The following is a 25533-nucleotide window of genomic DNA, read 5'->3' on the forward strand; positions in this document are numbered from 1 at the left end:
CTTATTACACTAACAAGATGTTAGTTACAGCTGGCGCCAGTGTTTTTGGCGTGTCTCTTAGATATATAGTGCCCTGTATGTGAGCATGTTGCTAGTGCAGTTGAGAATGGTACCACTTCCTATACACGTCACATCAGCCATATGCCAAACACAGTTGTCAGACTGACTGCGGTAAACGTAAAACACTCGCACTTAACGTTCCCATTACTTATTTCACACGCCAAAAACGGTGACGCGGATCATAACATGCTGTTACCTTATTTTAACGAAGCTTGGTGAAACTGGGCGTAGAACTTACAGGCAAATATGCCTAGAAATAATGCGAAATTGGTAGGTCTACACTCTACAAACGCAAAGAATTAGCAACAAACGATGGCAGATATAAAACATCGCAGAACATTGCATATGCAAGAAGAGCGGAATTGCGGTCTCGTAGTAGCCTATAGAGCCAAGTGGCAGTGGATGCCAAGAGGACAGCATCTGACGACTTCCTGGCTGCTAACTGATCGACCGACTACACACTAGCATCCAAAATTCCAACGTTAATCATTCGACAATAACATCATTTAACGCCACAGTTTGTAGCTACAAATTACGTATGCATTTTATGTTGACAAATATGCATACAGATGTGTCTGCAAAACTAAAACCAAGGCAATTTAAATGGATAAGTCACGTGATGAGAGCTAAACTAGAAAGTACTTTACAATTGAGGCGCTGGATGCAATAACAGCTTAACTCTACTTAAGTTGTTATTCTGGCGATGACATTTCCATAATCATCCATATCTTCTCTATCCACTGTAAAAGTTGTATTTCATTTCGTTGACTCTAAACGGCTGGAGAGTTCATTATGCGAAATGCTGTGCTAAGTCGAAAGGTTCAAAATTCGCAATACAAACATTTTACACTTATGTTTATACATCAGTCTTCGGCAGTATTATATACTTACAATACTGTTTTTCAACCATTCAGTTTTTCAGTAGGACATAATATACCACCAAAGTAAGAACTTAATCTAAAATATCCTACTCGTCCAGGCTTAAAATTATCTACAGTAATGTCACAAGAGGTCTGAGATTTGCCAATAAATCCACGAGCGAAGCGATTGGATTTATTTACGAAATCTCAGACCTCGAGTGACATTTATTAGGAATATTTCGTGAATAAAATAAAAATGTAAATAATATATCCCTAAAATTCGCTCACAAATTCTTAATAATTGTATATTTACGGATAATTAACCTATTCAGACATTATGAAGTCGAAATAGTCTAGATGAATAACGATTACTGCGATAAACAAACTGGATGTTATTCAGTAATGCCAATTGAGAAAAGCGAAATACAGGTTTAAAAATATTAATTACGTGTACTGCACGTTTCTCTTATTATAACAGAAATACGTTTTCATTATCTGCTGAAATCATAATTTATTTAAATATTTTATAGTATTAATTACCTTTAGGGAGGCCGAGACGTAGATGGGAGGATAATATTAAAATGGATTTGAGGGAGGTGGGGTATGATGATAGAGACTGGATTAATCTTGCACAGGATAGGGAGCGCTGGCGGGCTTATGTGAGGGCGGCAATGAACCTTCGGGTTCCTTAAAAGCCATTTGTAAGTAAGTATTAATTACAAATAACCTGATTAATACATTAATTAAATGAACAATTGTTATGAAGGAGTGTCATTTTCTTTAGATACAATGGACATGGAATTAGAAGATGAAGATGAAGATGTAGATGTGGAAGTAGGATTTCGCACTTTATTTAGTACCATGGATAGTGATAAATCGAGCTGCAGAAATTATCGCGACGTATGACTGTGTTAGTTGGAATTCAAAATTTCATTACAGTTCATTGGCCGAAAATAGAATGACGTCATATAAAGGAAATAGTCGAAGAAAAATGATATTATTAAATTATCGAAATTCTTAAAACCAGAAAGTGCATGTTCTCTAGAAAATATTTTGGATTCTGAACCAGTGCTGGATGAAAATCATCCTGAAAATGAAATTAGTGATCATTAATAAGAATATTTGACACTACGTTATAGCACAGGAGTTTTCATCTGTAGCATAGTTTCAGAATTTATTTTCTTAATAGACCTATATCTTCTGTTTTTATTATTAGAAGTTTAAAACAAAAGTTATTTTGTTTCTACAGTTTATTTCCATATAAAAGTAGACTAAGGGCTTATCGCTCTACAATTGTTATTTCGTATTATTGTGATGAGCTGAAGTCTTAATGTAGGCCTACTATTATTTTTTATTAGTCATTCAATTAAGTTCGTATATGTTAGTGAAATAATACTTTCTACTGGCTTTAATGCCTAGGTACTCTAACTTAAGAGGTGTCAGACTTTCTATGTAATAACGACCAAGTTTTCCATACTTTGTTTACAAGTATTTAAAAATGGGTTGTGTTTAAATTATAACTGATATTGGATTTGAATAAGTGATACAATCTATAAGTTATATTACAATAAGTAGGCCTGCATGATACATCATATAACAATATAATCACAATACAATCTAAAAATTAGAAGAATCTTGTCAAAACTTTGGCAAAGTCGATTCTGATCAGAGTTTAATAATAATAATAATAATAATAATAATAATAATAATAATAATAATAATAATAATAATAATAATAATAATAATAATAATAGTAATAATAATAATAATAATAATAATAATAATAATGATTTATTTTAGCTGGCAGAGTTAAGGCCATAAGGCCTTCTCTTCCACTCAACCAGCAAAAAGTGTATATACATATGCATGAACTTACAAAGAATTCAACAATTTGATGTAGATGGGAGTTACATGTATACAAGAGTTATTTACAAATTAAACAACAAAATACTATGAACTATTAATTAAACACTGAAATAAACTGTGTAGCAGAATTAAACTAAAATACATAGAATGTTAATATATTTCAAATAATATTAGATAATAGAAAGAGATTATTATGAGACAATTAAAATACAGCACAATCAGGATGATGTCTAAAGAAAAAAGTAACAGTGTAGTCAGTGATATTTTAAATCAGTATGATTGGAGTTTAAGCATTTAGTGATTCATTTAACCTAGGCTAACAGATAACTTTCTCATACAAAAATCATGATGTACGATATGAAAGACACGTTCATAAAAATGTTAAGTCTATGATATACGTTTAAGTCCAATTCGTCGATCCTCCATATCTGAAGCACGGCATCGATATTTTCTGAAACAGGTTTTCAAATCCCGTGTTCCATCTTTGAGCTCCGGTTTTCCTCTCTTAAATTCCGCAACGAAATTTTTATGGTGTGTACGAAGGACAATGAAATCTCAAGATATCTGCATAAATTTCCGTGTTGAAGAAACGCATCAAAAGTGATCAGAACACGATTACAGGCCCATACCAAATTTTTTAAACATGTAAATTTACCTGATATAATTTCTTGAAAATATACAATATAGAATCTGATAAACTTCCTATCATCAAATAGTTATGGAGTAACTATTTTCAAACAACAACATTTTTGTATGGTTACCACTTTCGCTTTTGTTTGTAATGAAGGTACAACGGAAGTATCAATACCTACTCCTTAGTATATGTGTTCGATATACTTACTGTATATAGCTACATATATGCACAAATATTATATATTATTAATGATAGTTATAGATTAATATTTCCGAAAGCAGAAGTACATATAACAAATTGAAATGAGTATACATACCATTTGATGACTATCGTATGGACGGCATTCGAATGATTGTGGAGCCATTCACACCTGAAAGCAATTGACAACAATGTAGGCCTACAGTTTAACGTATAATTACATAAAATGTAAAAATATTCTGAATATGACAATAGTACGGTACAATCTTTACAAAATGGCAGGGTATAGGCTATAACAATCTGACTAAAATATTCATAATTATTAGTTAGTCGATGTTCGTATATTTTGTTACCATGACTACTGACAGTTACGAAACGTAAGTCTTTTTATAAAAATAGCAAGGCCTATTTATGGTATTCTAGTTCATAAATACAATTTTATGTAGGCCTAGGCCCCTATTCGTAGTTATTTTATGGAAGTATATTGATTGTTTCACTTATCAATGTGGACAAAAAAACGTTTACGAATGTGTTTGATATAAATCGGCCACAGCGATGATTCTTTGAAATATTTATCATTATAAATTAATTACCTCTCTCTTATTATCACTTCATTTTATTAAAGATGCGTAAGAATTAATGTACAGCGGAAATATACGTGGTCGAAGAAGAAAATGATTCAGTCATCGTTAAGAAGCTAAGAAATACATCACCATCATCACCATCATCTGCATATACATGTTCAGTTTCTAAAACCTTATTTATAAGATAATAGTACTTACATCGCAGTTCCTTTAAAATAATTTTTGAAAATTGTTTATTCAATAATTAAGTAACCTACTTGAAGGAAATTGAACTTATAGTCATGGTTTTGTTATAAAGCATAATATTTTATTGTTAATAATTATCTATAATTTGTTCCGGCAAATAAAATTGATAAGATAGGTCATGTAACGAAATAGACATATAAAAATTGGAAATTTATCATTTGAAAAGATGGAAAAATTCAAATATCTTGGAGCAAAATTAAGAGATATAAATGACACTCGGGAGGAAATTAAACGCAGGATAGATATGGGAAATCCCTGTTATTATTCGGTTGAGAAGCTTATGTCATCTACTCTGCTCACGAAAACCAGAAAGTCAGAATTTATAAAACAGTTATATTACCGGTTGCTCTGTATAGTTGTGAAACTTGGACTCTCACTTTGAGAGAGGAACAGAGGTTAAGGGCGTTTGAGAATATGGTGCTTAGAAAAATATTAGGGCTAAGAGGGATGAAGTTACAGGAGACTGGAGAAAGTTACACAACGCAGAACTACATGCATTGTATTCGTCACCTAACATAATTAGAAGATTAAATCCAGACGTTTGAGATGAGCACGGCATGTAGCACGTATGGGTGAATCTAGGAACGTAGCTATATAGTGTGTTAGTTGGGAGGCCGGAGTGAAAAATACCTTTGGGGATGCCGAGACGTAGATGGGAGGATAATATTAAAATGGATATGAGGGAAGTGGGATATATTGGTAGGTATTGGATTAAGTTTGCTCAGGAGGGAACCGATGGCGGGCTTATGTGAGGGCGGCAATGAACCTGCGGGTCCTTAAAAACCATTTGTAATTAATAGTAATAATAATAATAATAATAATAATAATAATAATAATAAATATTCATGTCAAAGTGAATACTCTTATTGTTTCCATTAACCTAGAACACAACTTGTTCTCTAGGTTTTTGAAAATACAGCTACTGAATTAAAAGTAATCCTCTATTCCAGTGGTCGTCAGCACTCGCTGAAATGTGCAAAGGGTACGCGGTGCTGTCCCATGTGCATTGTCGTGCAACAGGGAGAGATAGAGAGCATATCCGCTAGCAGCTACGGAGTGCACCCTAGTGCACTCCGTTTTCCGCGGGTAAGAGAGGCTAGCCCCAGCGTGCTCTGTGCTGACGACCCCTGCTCTATTCCATGGACTTCTTTATAACTTATCTAGTGTAGCCTATAGATTTCTGTCCAACTACTCTAAGAACAGTTATGAGAAAAAGTGTGATTATTTCTAATGCCACAGCTTATATTCTACACGCCAAGATCTTGATTCCATGTTTTTTTTTTTTACTTGGTTACTTAATGACGCTGTATCAAGTATTAGGTTATTTAGCGTCGATGGGATTAGTGATAGGGAGATGATATTGGCGAGATAAGGCTCAAGTTTCGCCTAAGATTATCTGACATTCGCCTTAAGGTTGGGGAAAACTGTGGAAAAATCCCAATCAGGTATTAATAGCCGAAGCGGGAATCGAACCCAAATAAATAAATAAATAAATAATTATTATTTTCTCATATTTTTATACTTTGTATGTCTCATTTATTTTGACTTAGGCCTACTATTCATATTTTATTATGCCTTTTCATTTCTTTCTATATGTTAGGCCTATATATTATGTTTTATTTCTACTGACTTGTTGTTTACATTGTATTAATCTACTTCAGTTTTTTGTGCTGTATTTTGTAAATTTGTAGCTAATGTTTCTTGTATCGCAGTTAGAGAAGGCTGTACTTATGACCTCAACTCTGCCAGGTTAAATAAATTATTATTATTATTGATATTATTATTATTATTATTATTATTATTATTATTATTATTATTAGTATTAGGCTATTACTATTATCATTATTATTATTACTATTATTATTATTATTATTATTATTATTATTATTATTATTATTATTATTAATTCGATCTATTAAATGTAGTCCTATCCTATAGACGAAGTTTTAGCATAAGGAACTTGTACATTTTTTTTATTTACCGTACTTATTTCATTGCTAGTAAGTTTGAAATGAATAGAAGTTAATACAATGTAAGATAAACTAGCCCACTCCTGAATAAGTAAGACTCGTGCTCAGGAGGGGATTCCAATACAGACAAAAATAAAATTAAAATTGAGAGTGAATACAGATTAAAAAGTGTTTAATATGTTTAAACCCAAACTATAAATCCAATAGAAAGTTTTTATTAATTTGGAGAGGATTAATGGTTAAAATATTATTGGAATAAAATTTGTTTAATAATCTAGGACCTTAACTCATGCTATGATAAAAAGCTGCATTGGTTTTACATTTAGGTTCAGACAAACGCAGAGAATTCATATGTTTAGTTCTGTATTTATGTATATACCTTTCAAAGTTATTAAGATTTATGTGAAAATATTTTAATAAAATAAAATAATAAATTTGTTTAATGTTGAAAACTTTGAAATGTGTAAACAACAATTCAGTTGAGTAATCTTTCTGCTTTTTAAAACAAATTTTTAATACTTTTTTCTGTAGTAAAATTAACGAATAAAGGTTGGATTTGTAAGTTTATAAATTATTTGCACATTAAGTAATGGCCAGTTAATTTTTATTATTTTTCTTATTATAGTGGTGTTATTTTATCTAGGCCTACTATTATTATTGCGATCAATTTAATGGGCAGACTCAGTTTTTGTAAAGTTGTAAAAATGTTTGGTATCTAATTTCTATTAATTTCATTATTATTAATCTAGCCTACTGTACCTATTAACACTAGTGTCACATTTTTTATCTAATTCCTTTAATGTGTAGGGTAGGCCTAGACATAATTTTTCCATTATCATGATTTATTGTAATTTTATGATATTTATTAATGTTGTGTTATTATCGTGATTAAAAGCTATTTTATTATTGGCTAATCGGTGTCGACTAGCATATTAATATTAATAATAAATAAATAAATAAATAATAATAATAATTATTATTATTATTATTATAACTCTTATTGTCATTGTCATTATAATCATTATCATTAGGCCTATTATTATTATTATTATTATTATTATTATTATTATTATTATTATTATTATGAAGGACATGAGACATCACAAAGTCTTCTATATTAGAAATTCCAATCTTTCTCGCCGGTCTCCAGATGTATTAAACATGCTAACTTACATGTAGGCGATTTCGATCCATTCAATGTATGGAAGTATTAGAATATGGCAATGTCTTTGCTAATATTATTTGCATAATGCTTATAAACAAATTGGTAATAAGAATCAACTCCTTTCCCTAATATTTTATAGTATTAATTCTTGTAAATTAATTATTGTAATCTATGTTCTTTATTTTGTTGTTAACTCAAGTATTTAATTTGTACCATAGTTACACATTTTAATGTATTAATTGTATCACTGTGCTGGACTTTTATTGGCCAATGACTGTTGTCCAGCAGATAAATATCAATAAATAAATAAATACATTATTATTATTATTATTATTATTATTATTATTATTATTATTATTATTATTATTTATTTATTAATTACTATGTCTACGAATATCACCAAAATTTGTTCTTTCAGTTACTGTATTAAAATAGAACTTTCAGTATTGCTTTCATCATTACGATTCTCTCATACAAAAGAAAAAAATACTATTTTGTTTGTCAAGATGTCTTGTTGATAGCCTACAATGCGGGTTACCAATTCCTGACCATTACTACCTCAACACTGCTACGAATATCGCCTATTTGTCAGCAATTAAATTATGCTAATCCCGCAGCATAAAATGATACTTGAGCTTTGTCTGGCTCGTCGTCTATAAATCTAACACTCTCACTTAATGACAGAATTACGAAACGCGTCTGGGAGAACAGAAAAATCAAATCAATTCCCCCAGCAGCGCCGAGAATATAAAACACCACCAAGACGACCATGTGCCGCTCTTGTTCCAAGCCCCGACAGACTGGATCTGCCTCCTCCCCCTTCTTTAGAAACAATCGGAATTTCGCCTCCTCGCAAGGCTTGCCTATGTCTATAGACAGAAGACGAAACAAAAGAGAAAGATGAAAAGATGCTGAGGAGAAGGGAGAAGTAACCTTATAAGGAGAGAGGAGGAGGTAGGATGATAAAGACAGAGAAGGAAAATGGGAGGAGAGTATCCAGAAAAATCGACCAATGGTACAGCCCTCGACTGCTAGCGACGTGCTGGCAACACGCCGAAACAAAATGGTTTCCTTGGCGCTGTGTAGTTCCTACCTCAACCGCTAGAGGACTCGAGTGGCGCCTCCAGACGCCACATTCCTTCGCACTGGAAACGTCTTGCAGCGCCATTCCGATCTAACCCGTTCGGAAGAAATTGTAATCACTATAATTTTGGCAAGAAAAAAAGTGTGACATTATCTGCATGTATGCCCACTGCGAGTGCAATGTGAGAGCGCTTCCTTATTCCGCGATCTCGCGTTCGATACCAGGCGTCGACCGTAGGAATATTTTTGTCATGGACAAGAAATTGGAAGGTTGAGAGTGTTTCTCAAGGTGCTCCCGTTTCCCCCGACATCACCAAATTACATTCCATCAAGTCTTTGTATTTCATCCTACTTTTCTTTTAATTTCATACCTCAAAAACAGGACTTCGGTTTCAGAATAAGGTGTAAGAGCTTTGATGATGAAGGATGGAAATAACTAGGCAGATTAATGTTTCGGGTCACACCAAGACACTCAATGGTCGATGTCAGCTGACGTCCGAGAGTGTTCCCAGCGCCAGAAAGATGCCTTGCGGCGAGACACTCTAGCTTCAAAAATACTGACAGGTGATCTGATGCATATCTTCACGTAGGCCTAAGTGTGGGTGAAGCGAGAAATTAAACAAGGAGAATACAGTTATAACAGGAAGACAAAAAGAATAAGGGAGAGACAAGGAGTGTAAAAGGGAAGTACAGGGAACGAGGGTAAGACGAGAACAAGGGGGAAATGGGAATGTAAGGAGAACAAGGGGAAGATAAGGAGATTAAGGGAAGAACAAGAGATGAAGGGGAGAACAACGAGAATATAATGAGAACAATGCGAATACGATGAGAACAAGTGGAGTACAATGACAACAAGGAGTGTACAATGAGAACAAGGGCAATACAATGAGAACAAGGGAATACAACATGGACAAAGTGAATACAAGAAACATATAAATACAAGGAGAACAAGAAGGCGACAATGAGAGCAAAAGGAAAATGAAGGAAAGAAGACAAAGAGAACGAAAGAAAACAAGAGGAAGAGGAGGAGAACAAGGGAATACAATGAAAACAAGAGAATACAATATGGACAAAGGAAATACAAAAAAAAAATAAAAATACAAGGAGAACAAGAATGCGACAATGAGAATAAAAGAAAAATGAAGGAAAGACAAAGAGAACAAAAGAAAACAAGAGGAAGAGGAGGAGAACAAGGGGAATACAATGAAAACAAGGGAATAGAATATGGACAAAGGAAATACAAAAAAAATACAAGGAGAACAAGAAGGCGACAATGAGAATAAAAGAAAAATGAAGGAAAGACAAAGAGAACAAGAGAAAACAAGAGGAAGAGGAGGAGAACAAGGGGAAATAATGAAAACAAGGGAATACAATATGGACAAAGTGAATTCAAGAAAAATAGAAATACAGGGAGAACAAGAAGGCGACAATGAGAATAAAAGAAAAATGAAGGAAAGACAAAGAGAACAAAATAAAACAAGAGGAAGAGGAGGAGAACAAGGGGAATACAATGAGAACAAGGGAATACAACATGGACAAAGTGAATACAAGAAAAATTGAAATACAATGAGAACAAGAAGGTGACAAGGAGAACAAAAGGAAAATGAAGGAAAGACAAAGAGAACAAAAGAAAACAAGAGGAAGAGGAGGAGAACAAGGGGAATACAATGAGAACAAGGGAATACAACATGGACAAAGGAAATACAAGGAGAACAAGGAGACGACAGTGAGAACAAAACGAAACAAGGAGAATAAAAGGAAAACAAGACTAAGACAAGGAGAACAAGGATGATACAAGGAGAACTAGGGAATACAAGAACAATGGGAATAGAAGGAGAGCAAGAGAAATAAAAGGAGAGAAAGGGGAATACAAGGAGAACAAGAGGAATAAAAAGCTTAGAAGAGGAATACAATGATAACAAGAGAATGCAAGACGATAAGGAGAATACGAGGAGATCAAGAGGAATATAAAGATAAAAAGACGAATACAAGAGAAGACAAGAGAATGCAAGACGACAAGGGGAATACGAGGAGATCAAGAGGAATATAAAGATAAAAAGACGAATATAATGATAACAAGAGAATGCAAGACGACAAGGGGAATACAAGGAGATCAAGAGGTTTATAAAAAATAAAAAGACGAATACAATGATAACAAGAGAATGCAAGACGATAAGGGGAATACGAGGAGATCAAGAGGAATATAAAGATAAAAAGTCGAATACAATGATAACAAGAGAATACAAGACGACAAGGGGAATACGAGGAGATCAAGAGGAATATAAAGATAAAAAGACGAATACAATGATAACAAGGGAATGCAAGACGACAAGGGGAATACAAGGAAAACCATGAGAATACAAGGAGAACAAAGGGAAAACAAAGAGAACAATGCGAATGCATGGTTAAGAAGGGGAATAAAAGGTGAACAAGGGGAATACAAGGCAGGTAAGGGAAGTAGGCTACAAGAAGCAAGAAGAACATTGGGATGACAAGGTTTTTTTAATTAGTTATTTAACGACGCTGTATCAAATACTAGGTTATTTAGCGTCGATGGGATTGGTAATACTGAGATAGTATTTGGCGAGATGAGGCAGAGGTTTCGCCATAGATTACCTGACATTCGCCTTACGGTTGGGGAAAACCTAGGAAGAAACCAGGTAATCAGCCCAAGCGGGAATCGAACCCACGCCCGAGTGCAGTTTCAAATCGAAAGACAAGCGCCTTAGCCGACTGAGATACGCCGGTGGCTGGGATGACAAGTATAACAAAAGGAAAACAAGGGGAAGAAGGGAAATATACGGAGAACAATGAGAATACAAGAAGAATAAGGGAATGATAAGAAATGAGGAATACAAGAAAAACAAGTGAGGAAGTTTCATTTTTAAGTAGGTAGAGTAGGTAGGCCTAATGGTCAATTGCCACGTTACTCGTAGTTTAACGTCAAAAAAGTCCATGGTGCTAGTCGGAGGTAGTCGAATTGGCGTTCAGCTGGTAATCTAGAGTGGTATAGGCCTATGTACATAGGATCCTTACATGTTAGTCTTCTTGGCGGTATGTTTGGGGATGAAAAGCCACACTTCGGATTCCATATAGTTCCTAAATAGCCTTCATGCAGTGTAAGAAGTGTTTAATAGCTTAAATTGCAAATATTAATGTGACTGTTAAAGTGGCCCATATTTTGTCTGCCCCACTTGGCGAACCAAGAGTCGCGTGAGCCGTCAGTCAAGTACATCGCTTGCTGCTACACAACACATACATCGTCTACTTAAAAACCCCAATAATTAACCTCCTGGGACAAAATAGGCCTACGGTTCCTATTAATGACTATTAGGAAAATGTTATCAGTAGGCCTAATTTAGAAATTAACTTATGAAAGCTTATTGAGAGAGCTAATGCTACTTATGGATGGGATGGTTTCGAATTGAACGGGTTATATCAGCTGCTTGTTTACGCGGATGATGTGAATAAGTTAGAAGAAAATTCACAAACGATTAGGAAAAACACGAGAATTTTACTTGAAGCAAGTAAGGAGATAGGTTTGGAAGTAAATCCCGAAAAGACAAAGTATATGATTATGTCTCGTGACCAAAATATTGTACGAAATAGAAATATAACAATTGGAAATTTATTCATTCAAGAGATGGAGAAATTCAATTAGGCCCTACTTTGGAGCAACAGGAACAAATATAAATGGCTCTCGAGAGGAAATTAAGCACAGAATAAATATGCGAAAAGCCTGTTACTATATGGTTCAGAAACTTTTATCATCCAGTCTGCTGTCGAAAAAAACTGAAATTTAGAATTTATAAAACAGTTATATTACCAGCCACCGGCATGGCTCAGCCGGTTAAGGCGCTTGCCTGCAGGTTTGAAGTTGCGCTCGGGCGCGGGTTCGATCCCCGCTTGGGCTGGTTACCAGGTTGGGTTTTTTCCGAGGTTTTCTCCAACCGTAAGGTGAATACCAGTAATTTATAGCGAATCCTTGGGTTCATCTCGCCAAATACATCTCGCTATCACCAATCTCATCGACCCTAAATAACCTCATAGTTGATACAGCGTCGTTAAATAACCAATTAAAAAAAAGTTATATTACCGGTTGTTCTGTATGGTTGTGAAACTTGGACTCTCACTTTGAGAGAGGAACAGAGGTTAAGAGTGTTCGAGAATAAGGTGCTTCGGAAAATATTTGGGGTTAAGAAGGATGAAATTACAGGAGAATGGAAAAAGTTACACAATTCAGAACTGCACGCATTGTATTTTTCACCTGACATAATTAGGAACATTAAATCCAGACGTTTGAGATGGCGGGCAACACGTATGGATGAATCTAGAAATGCATATAGAGTGTTAGTTGGAAGACCTGAGGAGAAAAGACTTTTGGGCAGGCCAAGGCGTAGATGGGAGGATAATATTAAAATAGACTTCAGGAAGGTGGGATATGATAGTAGAGAATGGATTAATCTTGCTCAGGATAGGGAGCGATGGCGTGCTTATGTGAGGGAGGAAATGAACCTCCGGGTATCTTAAAAGCCATTTGTAAGTAGCCTAAGTAAATGCTATGGTAACAACAACGAAGGAATGTAAGGTTACATTACACTTCATTACGATTACAATTGCCATTTTGTTAGAGTAAACATTTTTATTGTAATTCATGACAATGTGAGACTCTAAATTTTTTAAGTGTTGTCATATAGGCCTATTAACCGCCGTATTATATCCATGACGAAGAGAGATACAGCGTAGGCTTGCAATACCGGTCGTTTATCAATTGGGATAAAAGAGACAAAAGTTTTCATTAATTTGTTACCATGGTGACACAGTAATAAGCAACTTTCAGTCATACAGTACAAATGCAAGCCCGCATGTTATATTTGCGTCATTAAGATATGATACCCACATTTACGCTGTAGATCCATCTGATAGCCCAATTATTGCAGTTTTAATTTATGACATAATGCGTCTTAACCCAATACAGCAGCAATGCAGAAAATTTCGCGTAAAGATAAGTTAAATTGTTTGCAAGTAACAGTTTTTCACTTGACATTACATATTTTATCTATTTTTGTTGGTTTATTTTACGATGCTTTATTAATTATTATGGTTATCTAGCGTCTGAATGAGATGAAGGTGATAATGCCAGCGAAATGAGTTCAGGGTCCAACGACAAAAGTTACCCAGCATTTGCTCTTAATGGGTTGAGGGAAAACCTAAATAAAACCTCAACTAGATAACTTCTCTCAACCAGGATTTGAACCCGGGTCCACTAGTTGCACGGTCACGCAGCGGTGGATAACTTTATATATTAAAATACCTTCCTTCGTAAGGATTATCATTTGTTCTTTTCTTATAGCCTATTGTGTGTTCTCTGTAGGCACAAAAGTTTTTTTTTTTTTTTTTTTTGAAGATCGAGATAAAACGGATATCCTCAATTTTTGTAAGGGGAAATAACCTTAAGCCAAAGGTTTAAAAAATGAATAATATTTGAAGAAAAACGAGAAGAGGAAGAAGATATTAATGATGATAACGATGAATATTTTCATTCAATTTAGTTTAGAGGTAGATTGGTTCCAAATTTTTTTTTTTCATTTTCGATTGAGAATATCCGTATGTATTTACGTATGTATGTATTTATTTATTTATTTTGCTAATAATTGTAACATAAAATATAATATAAACAGAAAAAACTTCGTCGTGACGTCCATAATGTAATATTTTATTGTTCAAACACCGTACATAATAAGTATAAGTATATAACATTCTCAGAAAGATTAAATTATCAATACAAGTAAATGACATATACAGTATAGGCTAATACGAGTAACTTGTAATAGAAGTGGAAATAATCTACAGGGTGAATCGAAAATAATGATATTAATTTCTTTGACATATTTGAAGCAAAAAAAAATATTAATACAATTTTGCTCGTTTTTGCTTACTTTTTGAGAAAAAAAAAATCGTTTTATAAGAAACATTTCATACCGTGTTTTGGAAAAGTCATTGATTTGATTCCCAATATGCTCAGTCAATTTAAAAGAGCAGTGTGTTATGATCATAAATGATTGAAGGAATTTTAGTTTTGTATTATGACAATAAATGATTGAAAGAATTTTAGTATTGTCCTTCAAATGTGCAAAAAATTTGGTCCGAACAAATGTAACTTTTCTTTCTGCAATAAATGATTTAGACTGCCTTCGTGGTCTGTTGGTCAGCACGCTGGCTTCCAGATCAGGAAGGTCCCGAGTTCGATTCCCGGGCTCGGCTCTCGGTGAATTTTTCTTGAAGAAGAAGAATTCCCTGGGTATCTAGAGTCTGGAAATTTGAATGAATGTGAGTGTGATTGTGAGTGTGCCGGGTTAATATTAATTAACCAATCATCACAAATATAGAAATACATCAGGACTGTCGCTGGGCAGTAACCTGGACACACGTTTCAGCGTCACATTGTTGACAAGTAACTCCATCTGTTAGCACAACCATAAAGCATCTAATAGATGCTATAGAGTTACCAACAACGAAAAATAAATAAATAAATAAATAAATAAATAAATTGTACCATTATCCATCTAAATTAAAACAGACGCTGGTACAGACACTCATTCTACCTCACTTCGATTATTGCGACGTTTTGTTCAGAGATCTCAGGATTGATTCCGCTCAGAAACTACAGCGTGTTCATAACGCGTGCGTCTGCTTCATTTGTAATGTTCGATACTATGATCATATCTCACTTTCTTTCGAGAAGTTGTCATGGCTTAGGTTACATGAGAGGAGAAATCTGCACTCGCTTTCTCTCTTATATCGAATTATGCACACTTCACCCCCCTCTTATTTATTCGCTCGTTTTCATACTCTCTCTCGCTATCATAATATTAATACTCGATCACAACGCGATAACACGCTAGAAATTCCACTTCACAAATTATTATTATTATTATTATTATTATTATTATTATCAGGCTATTATTATTATTATTACTATTATTATTATTATTATTATTATTATTAGGCTATTATTATTATTATCAGGCTATTATTATTATTATTAGGCTATTATTATTATTATTACCATTATCAATAATTGTCTTATTTTTTATACTTTGTATGTCCCATTTATTTTGATCTGCTGTTCACATTTTATTATGCTTTTTCCTTTCTTTCTGTATGTTATATATTATGTCTGATTTCTACTTACTTGTTGCTTACATTTTATAATTATTATCTTATTCAGTTTTGTGTGTCAAATTGTAATGTATTTTGTAAATTTGTAGTGTATTTTGTAACGCTGTTTTACTCCTGGTTGAGTGTTAGAGAAGGCCGTAAGGCCTTAACTCTGCCGGGTTAAATAAATCATCATTATTATTATTATTATTATTATTATTATTATTATTATTATTAAGTAACTAAATGATTTAGGTGGCAAAAGTAATTTTCAAGCATTTATTTATGAAATGAATTATTGAACTGAATAGCTGAATAAACTTTATCTTTTAAATAATTGTTTGTGATAATAAATATAGGCCTAATGAAATAGACTCAGTATGCCCCTGAAATTAGTTTTCTTACTCCTAAAACAGGAATTACAGAATAGTTGAGTAGGCCTAAATCCTTATTCCGCGGAGGTCTTTAATTGAACATGTAATATTAGTCTAAGCGATTTTAACTATAAATAGCGTGAAAAAATCAGAATTTTAGCACTATTATCGAAAAGTTTAATGTAAATCAATACAAGAAAGCAATTAAGTACCGGTACATTAGTAGCAGAATTCCAACACACAACCAGACAAATGTCTTAATAATAATAGCCCTTACTTAGTTACTTACTTACAAATGGCTTTTAAGGAACCCGGAGGTTTATTGCCGCCTTCACATAAGCCCGCCATCTATCCCTATCTTGTGCAAGATTAATCCAGTCTCTATCATCATATCCCACCTCCCTCAAATACATTTTAATATTATCCTCCCATCTACGTCTCGGCATCCCCAAAGGTCTTTTTCTCTCCGGCCTCCCAACTAACACTCTATAAGCATTTCTGGATTCGCCCATATGTGCTACATGCCCAGCCCATCTCAAACGTCTGGATTTAATGTTCCTCATTATGTCAGGTGAAGAATACAATGCGTGCAGTTCTGCGTTGTGTAACTTTCTCCATTCTCCTGTATCTTCATCCCTCTTAGCACCAAATATTTTCCTAAGAATCTTATTCTCAAACATCCATAATGTCTGTTCCTCTCTCGAAGTGAGAGTCCAAATTTCCCAACCATACACAGCAACCGGTAATATAACTATTTTATAAATTCTAACTTTCAGATTTTTTGACAGCAGACTAGATGACAAAAGCTTCTCAACCGAATAATAACAGGCATTTCCCATATTTATTCTGCGTTTAATTTCCTCCCGAGTGTCATTTATATTTGTTAATGTTGCTCCAATATATTTGAATTTCTCCACTCTTCGAAGGATAAATGTCCTATTTTTATGATTCCATTTCGTACAATATTCTGGTCACGAGACATAATCATATACTTTGTCTTTTCGGAATTTACTTCCAAACCTAATGCTTTACTTGCTGCCAGTAGAATTTCCGTGTTTTCCCTAGTCGTTTGTGGATTTTCTCCTAACTTATTCACGTCATCCACATAGACAAGAAGCTGATATAACCCGTTCAATTCCATACCCTGTCTATTATCCTGAACTTTTCTAATGGCATATTCTAGAGCGAAGTTAAAAAGTAAAGGTGATAGTGCATCTCCTTGCTTTAACCCGCTGTGAATTGGAAAAGTATCAGATAGAAACTGACCTACACGGCCTCTGCTGTAAATTTCACTGAGACACATTTTAATAATAATAATAATAATAATAATAATAATAATAATAATAATAATAATAATAATAATAATAACAATAAAATTAGGACTAATAATAATAGTCAAGAACACAACTTAGTCGGATAGATCCACGAAGATATTTCGACAAAAAGTACTAAAGCAAAAGAAGATAAAACTTGGTATGTGGAAATTGTGTAACAGGAATAAGGATGAAGTAAGTAGAAGAAAGTGGAAGGGCGGAGAGGTAAGGGGAGGGGGAGAATCTGCCTTCAAGCTTTACGCTCAGAAATATAAATCTTCATCCGACTCAGCACACAAAGTTTTAATTCAGTTTCAACGATATTTTTCATTTTCTTCTTAGATATTTCTCTTTTTTTTACCTCCCCTTTTTAAGAGAATAAAAAGTAAAATCCGAACGCTTTACCGCTCCAAAACCACCTGTCTACCCCTCATATTTCTCTTCCTCTACTTCTTTAAGAAATGGCTTTCATTTTGTGTTCCTTCGAGGCAAGTGTTTAAGTGCGCGGTACGTTTCAAATCGCCAGATTTCTTCGCATTGATTAAACCGGGGACGTAATTTCGGCGGCCCCTTAACAACCTTGTTCTGGAAGAGACACTTGGACTGAAAACTTGCGTATGATGACAGTAACAGTAGCCTATTCCTTGATTAAGTCAGAGCTTTGCGGATAAAATAGCATTATTCAGCGATCAACACGCCATCACGACAGTCATTACCAATAATAATAATAATAATAATAATAATAATAATAATAATAATAATAATAATAATAATAATAATAATAGTAACAGGCCTAATAATATTCAGTATATTCAGTGTCGTACAGTCAGAGCACACAACATTGTGCAATTGACAAAGTCAGTAATAAAAAGTAAACAACAAAACAACAAAATTAATTCAAAAACTTTCAACAACGCTGACATTAAAAAACTCATTAATTTCATAAAATGAAATTTATGAGAAGTACACTAGGATGTACAATACAGGATAAAAAGAAGAATATAGATATACGGAAGAATTAGAGGTGGAACCATTGCTGAAGAAATTAAAGAGAAATAACAGAAGGTGGTGTGAACATCTACAAAGGATGCCGAATTACAGACTGCCAGCTTTAGCAATGGGATATAAACCAAAAGGAAAACGGGATGTAGGAAGACCAAGAGCGAAATGGGCGCCGGAACAGGTTCAACATGAATCTAATCCTTGAAGTGAAGAAGAAGAAGAAGAAGAAGAAGAAGAAGAAGAAGACGAAGAAGAAGAAGAATTTCATAAAATGGTTTGTTGATTAACAACCAGAGACAAGTCTGTTAAAAGACTTCCTTCCCAGATTAAAAAGATATCTCGGAAATTTATTTGCTATTTTTAACGACATAATAAAATAATTATTCATTGTTTTAGTCCGCCTACACTTAGGTATGTCAAAAAGGTCACGGTTTCTGGTGTTGTATATATGAACATCATTCCTATGTGTCAACATATGTGAATTTTCTTTGACGAAATTTAGGGCTAGATAAATATACAGTGATGTTACAGTCATAATTTTTTCATTTACAAATAACGGTCTGCAGTGTGCCTTCATTGATGAATTAGTTATAATTCTAATAGCTTTTTGTTTTGTAACATAAGTATCTTATTAATATGAGAACTATTACCCCATAAAAGTAGTCCATAAGAAAGTATACTATGAAAATAAGAAAAACAGACAACTCTAATGTAATTCTTCGGAACATACATTTTCAAATTTCGCAGAAGAAATATTACTCTTGACAATTTTTTACGAACAGACTCAACATGGTCTGCCCAAGTAAGTGTGCTGTCCACAGTAATACCAAGAAGTTTAAAATTATGATTTCCCATGACTGTACTACTAAACAACAAAGATGCAGTTTTAATTTCATTTAAAAGAAATTTATTAAAACTAAACCATTTCTTGGCTTTATTAAAAACGGAATTACTAAGAGTTTTCAATTCATTAATATCACTATGACTTGCCAAGAAAGTGGCGTCATCGGCGAATATCACAGAATAAGCAGAGACATTGCACATCAAATCATTAACCATTATTAAAAATAAGATAGGACCCAACACTGATCCTTGAGGCACACCGTATTTTACATTCATGAGCTTAGATTTATTGCCATCAATGAAGACACACTGCTGACGGTTACTAAAATAAGACACAAATAATATTAATTCATTACCTCTAATACAACAACAACAAAAACAACAACAATAATAATAATAATAATAATAATAATAATAATAATAATTATATATTATTTGTGATTTTCTTCAGATTCTTTTTATTCTTTAATTTATTTTCCATTTTGAGAAAGATGATCAACAAGCCAATAACGTTAACTATGAAAAGAAGTCTATTTACAATCCATGTATTCCTCACTTCAGTGAGAGATATAAAATGAATATTAATACATGGGAAGTGAAAGGACTTCTTTTTGGCACTAGGAGAATTTCATTTATGTTAACCAAAACCATTCTCTTTTCTCTTAAATTTTCTAATGAGGACAATAGCAAAATTTGTCTAATGGTACTGAGAGATTCATTATACATTTTACACAATCACTTGTATAACACTACGTAATATATATTTTTGTTTACTTCATTTCGTTACTCTTAATTGTACTTTCATCTCATGTTTCTCCGAAATCAAATTGTATTTTTTTTTAATTTATCATTGTTCTGTATTCTCTCCACAAATCATATTGTGTCTTATTTTTAATTTAACTTCTGCTTTGTATTCTGGATCTTAGTGGTCAGCCGTAGATGTCGGCCAAATGTCCCAAATTGTGAAATTAGTAGTAGTCCAGTTTTTCTATTTCTGTTCAAATTTATTTTCTACCCTATTTCCATAAGCTACCTCTTACACATCTGTTCAACTTCTTCCCCGTTCTCTTCAACTTTCTTTTGCATTTGTTCAGATTTTCTTCTTCCTATAAATATAGGTTTTCCTGCACTTTTCTAATTATTATTTCCACTCTCTTTCTCATAAGCTTTCTTTTAATCTATCTTTAATAAATGCTTTCCCATATTTCGTCAGGTCAAGTTCGTTATTCTTCCTCGGTTCCGTCTCTAACTGGCTCTTCAGCTTCTTAATGTTAACTTATTTCTCCGACTTTACCTTCTCCACCCTCTATTTTTTTATTCTTGACCACTCGTACAGCTTTACTTCTCTTTTCTTTCTTAAATTTTTTCTATTTGTATTTTCGCAACCCTCTTTCTATTCTTCTTTTGATAACCTTCAGTTTCTTCTGTTTCTTTTTCTTTTACTTATTCATCCTTTTCATTTCTCTTCATCATCTCTCTTTTTTTTGTCATCTTCGACATTAGCAATAGGAGTTGAATTACGTTGATTTAAACTAGATCGAAGTCGATGGATTTTGAAAAGTTCTTTGCATGGCTTTAAGTCAAGCTCTGTGGTTTTTTCTATCTAGATTTCCTGCACCCTCACTCTCTCATTCCATTTCTTTCAGCTTCTTTCTCACCATTTCCTTCAAATTCTTTCCTCTTTTTCTACTCAGATTTTCTCTGTCTCACCATTTACGTTTTCCCCTCTGCATTTCTTCATCTTCTTCCCTATCTTTTCTTTCAGTTATTTTCTCCCCTTTTCATGTTCTCGCCTCTTTCTTTTCTTCCATATTTTTATCTTATTCCTCTGTTTTTCTCCTCCCTGTCCTTAAGATTTACATTTCTATTTTTTTCCATGTTATTTTTCATTCCTCTGCTCTTATTTTTATTCTATTTTACATCATCATTACCTTTCTTCTCTACATCTTCATTATTTCTTCATTTTTCGTTTCGTTTTTAGTGTAACTTTTCCTCTCTTTCCATCACCATCATCTACAAGCATCAAGTCATTTTAGTTCCTGATGTTAGGAGTTGAAACAAGTACGACAGTTCAATGCATCTGCTTTATGATCTGCCAACATTTGTCTTTGGACGGATCTCACTGGATAATCTTTGAATTGAACTTTTTCTTCCCGGAAGAAGACACTAGCTGACGAGCGTAATACTGTATATGGTGTTATCTGCACCATATTCTTATGTCACGTACGGAAGTAAATATTGTATATTCCAAGGAAAAAAAAGAAAGAAAGAAAACATCTGTGATTTACAAGGGTGAAAAATGTTTACCTGAGGCTTCATGTTACTTCAAGAGATGTGACACACTTGAGGAGTGGATACATCATGAATATGGATGGAACTGTGAACCTCTGTAAAGTGTTAAACACCTTCTCAACAGCAACTCTGAATTTTAGGGAGCAAGTATGAATAACCTTAAAAATACACCTTGTGAACAACTTTACCATATTGAGGCCTGCATGTGATTAAATAATATATTGTTCATGGTATGCAGCCTAATTCGAACTTGTTGGGTACTTGTACCACAGACACATAAATGTCCATCATTTCGGTGCAAAATGTCCATTCGTTCATCAGGAAAGGCAAGGATTACGAAATAAAAGTACAGCTCCGAAACTTTGGATGCCTTTGTATCCATGTATTGTTATTGTTTGCTGAGTTTGGAATATTAAATGTGTACTGTGATTGTTTGGTGGGTTTTGATTTGTAAATATGTATTGTGATTACTCGTTTCGTTTTAACTTTGAAGTAGCCTATGTATTATGGTTATCTGGTGGCATTGGTTTTTAAATGAGTATTATGGTTGTTTGGTAAGTTTGTACTTTTAAATGTGTATTGTTGTTGTATGGTGAGTTTGGATTTTTAAATGTGTATTGTGGTTGTTCGGTAAGTTTGGATTTTCAAATTTGTATTGTTGTTGTACGGTGAGTTTGGATCTTTAAATGTGTATTGTGGTTGTATGGTGAGTTTGGATTTTCAAATGTGTGTTGTTGTTGTACGGTGAGTTTGGATTTTTAAATGTGTATTGTGGTTGTTCGGTAAGTTTGGATTTTCAAATTTGTATTGTTGTTGTACGGTGAGTTTGGATCTTTAAATGTGTATTGTGGTTGTTCGGTAAGTTTGGATTTTCAAATTTGTATTGTTGTTGTACGGTGAGTTTGGATCTTTAAATGTGTATTGTGGTTGTTCGGTAAGTTTGGATTTTCAAATTTGTATTGTTGTTGTACGGTGAGTTTGGATCTTTAAATGTGTATTGTGGTTGTTGGGTAAGTTTGGATTTTCAAATTTGTATTGTTGTTGTACGGTGAGTTTGGATCTTTAAATGTGTATTGTGGTTGTTGGGTAAGTTTGGATTTTCAAATTTGTATTGTTGTTGTACGGTGAGTTTGGATCTTTAAATGTGTATTGTGGTTGTTCGGTAAGTTTGGATTTTGATATGTGTATTGTTGTTATATTGTGAGTTTGAATTTTTAAATGTGTATCGAAGTTGTGGTTGTTTGGTGAAATTTGACTTTTTAAATGCGTACTAATATGGTTGTTTTAAGATTTTTTTTATTTTTAAATGTCTGTTGCGGTTGTTTGAGTTTGGATCTTTTAATGTGTATTGCGATTGTTCGGTAAGTTTAGATTTTCAAATGTGTGTTGTTGTTGTACGGTGAGTTTGGATCTTTAAATGTGTATTGTGGTTGTTCGGTAAGTTTGGATTTTCAAATTTTTATTGTTGTTGTACGGTGAGTTTGGATTTTTAAATGTGTATTGTGGTTGTTCGGTAAGTTTGGATTTTCAAATTTGTATTGTTGTTGTACGGTGAGTTTGGATCTTTAAATGTGTGTTGTGGTTGTTCGGTAAGTTTGGATTTTCAAATTTTTATTGTTGTTGTACGGTGAGTTTGGATTTTTAAATGTGTATTGTGGTTGTTCGGTAAGTTTGGATTTTCAAATTTGTATTGTTGTTGTACGGTGAGTTTGGATCTTTAAATGTGTATTGTGGTTGTTGGGTAAGTTTGGATTTTCAAATTTGTATTGTTGTTGTACGGTGAGTTTGGATCTTTAAATGTGTATTGTGGTTGTTGGGTAAGTTTGGATTTTCAAATTTGTATTGTTGTTGTACGGTGAGTTTGGATCTTTAAATGTGTATTGTGGTTGTTCGGTAAGTTTGGATTTTGATATGTGTATTGTTGTTATATTGTGAGTTTGAATTTTTAAATGTGTATCGAAGTTGTGGTTGTTTGGTGAAATTCGACTTTTTAAATGCGTACTAATATGGTTGTTTTAAGATTTTTTTTATTTTTAAATGTCTGTTGCGGTTGTTTGAGTTTGGATCTTTTAATGTGTATTGTGATTGTTCGGTAAGTTTAGATTTTCAAATGTGTGTTGTTGTTGTACGGTGAGTTTGGATCTTTAAATGTGTATTGTGGTTGTTCGGTAAGTTTGGATTTTCAAATTTTTATTGTTGTTGTACGGTGAGTTTGGATTTTTAAATGTGTATTGTGGTTGTTCGGTAAGTTTGGATTTTCAAATTTGTATTGTTGTTGTACGGTGAGTTTGGATCTTTAAATGTGTATTGTGGTTGTTCGGTGAGTTTGGATTTTCAAATTTGTATTGTTGTTGTACGGTGAGTTTGGATCTTTAAATGTGTATTGTGGTTGTTCGGTAAGTTTGGATTTTGATATGTGTATTGTTGTTATATTGTGAGTTTGAATTTTTAAATGTGTACCGAAGTTGTGGTTGTTTGGTGAAATTCGACTTTTTAAATGCGTACTATATGGTTGTTTTAAGATTTTTTATTTTTAAATGTGTGTTGCGGTTGTTTGAGTTTGGGTCTTTTAATTTGTATTGTGGTTGTTCGGTAAGTTTGGATTTTCAAATGTGTGTTGTTGTTGTATTGTGAGTTTGAATTTTTAAATGTGTACCGAAGTAGTGGTTATTTGGTGAAATTCGACTTTTTAAATACGTACCGGTACTATTATGGTTGCTTGAAGATTTTTTATTTTTAAATGTGTGTTGTGGTTGTTTGTGTTTGGATTTTTGAACGTGCATTTTAGTTCTATACTTTCAAGGCAAAGGTGATATGTCAATTTTTAGCGAAAATCAAATTTTGCTATATATTGTGCATCCTGATGGTATCTTTATTGTGGCAAAAGATGACATGCATATCTATATTGTTTTTCTCTCTAACCCGTTGTTATGAAACATGATTACTATGATTTTATACGGTCGTTCAAACTTTAAATGCTCTCTCCTGAAAAAACAGCAAGAAATGATATCACATTTCGTCTTCAAGCCACATAGTTGCTGTTCTTCTTTAATTTTTTAATGTGTATTTTTAGTTATTTTAAAGTTTGACTTTTTAAATGTCACTGAGTTTGATGATTTTGGATGTTCATGTGTATTATAGTTGTTTGGTGAGTTTGGATTTTGAATATGTATTGTAACTAATTATTTTGGATTTTAGAACGTTTATTATGGATCTAAGATGATTTTACGTTTCTTATAATATTATGCATTGTGATAGTTTAGTCATTTTTGTATTTTTGTGTATTGGAAATGTACAAGTTTTCTTCACGACACAACCATAGTGAAGAGATAAAATCTCATGTGATGATGATGATGACTACAAAATGGAGGTTGTTTGATATATTATGTGCTAAAATGAACAAAACATCATCCATAGCTCAATGTTTATGAAGGTCTCAAATATTACATGGTGATGCTGGTGGTGATATATTTTATTTATAAATGTGATCCTAACGGAGATATTTAGAAGCAAAGGCATAAAAGTTTCATTCAGGACATTCTTAAGTACGCACGCTCTGTTAGACAAAGATTAAAGTAATATATTTCCTGGTGGAATAAAATCTTGATAGAAATGTATGTACCGATGTCTTTAAATATAAATTAGCATCCCATACATTGCAATGTCCATTATAGAATGGTCAACATTTTCCTGGTAGGTAATACAGCCGCCGTACTCCGACTCTGTAAGCATTTCATAATGAATATTCATTATACATTAAGAACGGAAGAGTTGAAAGGGAAAGGGAGGTTGGTTGAGGGTTGAGACTCAAAATCCGCGGCGATTGGACGGAGCGGTGTTTACACAGGGATGCGATAATTTGGTAAATTAATTAGTTTGTTC

The 25533-nt window shown here is 33.3% G+C and overlaps 1 long non-coding RNA gene across 2 annotated transcripts in view; it reads right to left on the minus strand.

Moving 5' to 3' along the window:
- Positions 1–25533, minus strand: part of LOC138704646 (uncharacterized) — a 1589272-nt gene that overhangs the window by 408755 nt on the left and 1154984 nt on the right. For both annotated transcript variants that reach the window (XR_011333384.1, XR_011333385.1), the window contains one exon: positions 3737–3790. This is a non-coding gene — a long non-coding RNA (uncharacterized lncRNA). The remainder of the gene's footprint in view (positions 1–3736; positions 3791–25533) is intronic.

The sequence above is a fragment of the Periplaneta americana genome, chromosome 8, assembly GCF_040183065.1.
Source record: "Periplaneta americana isolate PAMFEO1 chromosome 8, P.americana_PAMFEO1_priV1, whole genome shotgun sequence".
Classification (NCBI taxonomy): Eukaryota; Metazoa; Arthropoda; class Insecta; order Blattodea; family Blattidae; genus Periplaneta; species Periplaneta americana.